The following is a 3,734-nucleotide window of genomic DNA, read 5'->3' as shown; positions in this document are numbered from 1 at the left end:
CCGCCCCCCCTGCCGTTATTCACGCGCATGCAGCAGAGAATCCGGCGCTGCTGGGGCATAAATCACACTCCCACGTGGCTGTGGAATGCATGACTTATGCCTCTGCTCTGGGCCAAGAGAGGGTGGGAGCATTGCACGCGCGCAAGCCCTGCGCACATTCGCCCCCCCCACCCATGAGGGGCGTTTCTAGGGACGCTTGGGAAATAGGTGGGTGAGAATATGGAGTCCATTTATTTGCAAGTCCATGGAACACAGTATCCCGATGAACTTGCTTAGCCTCTGAGGCCAGATGCTAAGGAAAAGTGAAGGCTTCAATTCCAAGAAACCAGTCAATGGTTCTGCAGGTCAACCAGAAGGCCCAAGATGGGGATTTGCACTCTGATGGGACTGTGGGCACCAGAGTCAGCACCAGAGTTGCATCTCTGCCTCCAAGGTATTTCCAGAAGGGTACCCAGGCCCCTGGGCCTCCCAGGTAGAACTAGTGGTAAAGAACACGTCTGCCAATGCAAGAGATGCAAGAGACATGGTTTCGGCCCCTGGGTCGGGAAGATCCCTGGGAGGAGGGCACGGCAACCCTCTCCAGTGTTCTTGCCTAGAGAATCCCATGGACAGAGGAGCCTGGCTACAGTCCATGGGGCAGCAAAGAGTCAGACACGACAGCACACACCACACACACACACACACACACTGGCCTGTAATTAGTGAATCTGCTAATGGGCCCTCGCTACTAGGGGTTCTGCTCATGTGTCATAATCTTCTGTATTCTTCTTTTTCAGATGATTAACTTCCCTCCTTCTTTTTCAGAGAAAAATATGTCGATGTGTTTGCCTTATTTCAGCAGAGAGTTGAAAGCTGGAGAGGTGAAGAGGGATTTGGCCAGTTCTAAAACGTGTACATGTCAACAGAGCGGACAGCCACCTGCAAAGATTAGGAGTCAGTACAAGAGAGGAGAAGGCTGGCTGGGAGGAGCCTCTTGGTGTGGACACTTGCCGGGGGGTGGCGGGCAAACCCCTATCTATGTTTTGAAGACTAGCCCGCTGATACCTGTCTGTGCCCCAGCTTCTGGCTTTACCAGAAAGACACACTGATATATTCCAGCCATGCCCACAAGCCTCGTCCTTGAAAGGAACTTATCTCAAGAGTCCAGAGCACAGGCAAGCAATTATAAATATATATGTGTACACACCCCACATCTTCTTGCTCCAGATTCCAGTGTCCAGTGTCTGGTCAGCACTGCTAGCAGTGGACCGACTTTGAAAGGTCCGACTGGCATTGTCGGTGGGTCCCCGGGGCTGATGCCTGGTAGCCAAGCCTCTGATAATCAGAAACACCTGCCGGTGTGTGCTGTGCTTTATCTGCACCAGCAAACACGGAAATCCACAGTAGCCGGCCCTGGTCCCCTGATACTCTTCAGCAACTCCTGCTCCTGCTAATGGGCCCTCATCCTGCGCTTAACACACTCATAGTGGTGCTAGTGGTAAAGAAGTCACTGCCAAGGCAGGAGACGCAAGAGACGCGGGTTCGGTCCCTCGGTTGGGAAGATCCCCTGGAGGAGGGCCTGGCGACCCACTCCAGTGTTCTTGCCTGGAGAATCCCATGGACAGAGGAGCCTGGTGGGCTACAGTCCATGGGGTCGCAGAGTTGCAGATGACGGAAGCGACTTGGGACATATACACTAGGAACAGTAATTCCTCCACTTAACTGAGCCTCCCCGAAGCACAGAGTTGCGGACTTCCCTGAACGGTCTCCCTTAACCCTCAGGGCAACTTTCTGAGCTGAGCACTGTGACTCTTCATTGTTCAGAGGCAGAAGTCGAAGCTCAGAGAGGTTAAATAATTTGCCCAAGGTCACACAGCAAGGAAACAGTCAAGTCGGGATTTGAGTCCAAGGCTGACTACACGGCCGGCACCCTCCGTCATTAAGAGCTCCTAGGACCTTCTAGGACTGTGGTTCCCATCCCTGTATGCAGACTTGAGTCACTAGGGGAGCTTTGGAGAAATACTCATGCAAAGGTCCATTTCCCAGAAATTGTGAGTTAATTGACCTGAGCTGGGGTCCAGACACCAGGAAAGCCCTGTAAAGCTCTCCTGGTGAGTTCACGTAGAGCGCGTCAGTTCCAGGGCAGTAAGAAAGGGGACACGATGTGTCTCGAAACTACCCAGCGTGTGTCTAATGACAGGTTTCATCTGGCCTTTGCGCCTTTGCGCCCCAGAGAACAAATGCGACCTTCTCCCCTCTCCGTTACAGTGAGTAAGAGCAACAGTTGAGTCCAGCCCATAAAGTAAAATGTGCAGTTTCTAATTTCAAAAGCTCTTTGTTCGTGGACAGCAACCTTCACACTTGGACCAGTCGCACTGGCAGAGCCAAAGCATCCGTTCAATTTGGCTTTCTGCTGAGAAACCACGTCTGACAGCCATGAGAATGCATTTCGAGGCGCTTGTGGTTGGTTATGACTCTAATTAAGGCAGAACCTCTTACTTAAAGCAATAAATATTTAGCCTCAGCAACCAAAATATAAACAGAAGCATGATTCATGAGTGTGCTTACTTCTTCCTCCCTGGCTGTGCAAGGAGAGGCCGTTCTGAGATGCGTGGAGGAAGCCCCACCACGGTCCACGTTCAGACACATGGGCGCTTCCCAGAAAGGGTCCCTCCCAAATGCCACGGCCCCCTGAGTCAGAAGGGCGGGGCTGCTCACAGGGGCTGGCAAGCCTCTCAGCACATGGAGCTGCCAAAGGACCCCTGGAGATGCTGGTTTTGTAAGTCTCGGGTGGGGCTGTCATTCCAGGTCACTCTGACAGCAGTCTCTGGGGACCAGAGGCTCAGAAAAAGCAGTAAGGTAAACAGGAGAAGGCCTTCTCGTCGTGAGACCTCAGGCAGCACGCGGGATCTGAGTTCTCCCACCAGGGATTGAACCCACGGCCCCTGCATCACAAGTGCAGAGTCTTAACCGCTGGACCACCAGGGACGTCCAGGCGGAAATCTTAACGTCCCTCTGTCTCCTCCTCCTCAGTTTTGAAGGGGGAAAGCGACTGTACTGGTCTCATGGGACGCTGGAAAGTTGACGTCAGACAATGTATATAAAGTTCTGAGCAAGGCCCTTGGGCACGGTGCCTGCCACAGGAGTGCCCAACAAATGCGGTCCCGAAAAAACCCAAACAAAACAAAGGCACAAAAAAATCCCCTACAGACAGGAATGGGCAGACGCCGCGCCTGGCAGCCCGTGCGCTGAACGCAGGCCTCTGACATTGTGCTTTGGCGCGAAGCAGACTTTGTTTTTAAACTGAATCTGAATGTCATTAGACAAGAGCCCTCTGTCCCACTGACCGAATCCCTAGTCCTGTCCACAACGGAGAAAAACAAGCATGTGTTCATTTGAACTACCTGCTTGGCCCCTCAAGCCATTATACGAGTGTCTCGGGGCAGAAGAACGCGCCTGTTCTGAGGAGTCCACATTCTATAACCTTCTAAAGAAGCAGCCTTCGTTTCTAAATATAAATATGTGCCTTTGCCAAGGATGCCCGGAGCTCACACTCTAGTTTTCTAGAAACACATGGAAGCCAGGCCTCTAGTGAGGCCAAGGACTCCAGCTGGCCTGGGTGGCCGTGAGCGGGGTAGGGGTGTTCCGAGCCTGGTGGCCGGTGGCTGGAAAAGGGACATCACTTGACTCCCACTGGTCCCATCGAGGACCCTGCCCCCAGCAGGCCGGCTGCCAGCATCCTCCCCATCCCTCCC

At 53.2% G+C, this 3,734-nt stretch overlaps 1 protein-coding gene across 1 annotated transcript in view; it reads right to left on the bottom strand.

The window, feature by feature from the left end:
• The window catches only part of ARSG (arylsulfatase G), a 56,152-nt gene that overhangs the window by 16,106 nt on the left and 36,312 nt on the right, over positions 1-3,734 (bottom strand). The gene's annotated exons all lie outside the window — the stretch shown is intronic.

Source organism: Bison bison, unplaced genomic scaffold (genome assembly GCF_000754665.1).
Source record: "Bison bison bison isolate TAMUID 2011002044 unplaced genomic scaffold, Bison_UMD1.0 scf7180017864371, whole genome shotgun sequence".
Taxonomy (NCBI): Eukaryota; Metazoa; Chordata; class Mammalia; order Artiodactyla; family Bovidae; genus Bison; species Bison bison.
Note: the sequence above shows the minus strand (reverse complement) of the source record. Positions and strands in the feature narration are given on the sequence as shown.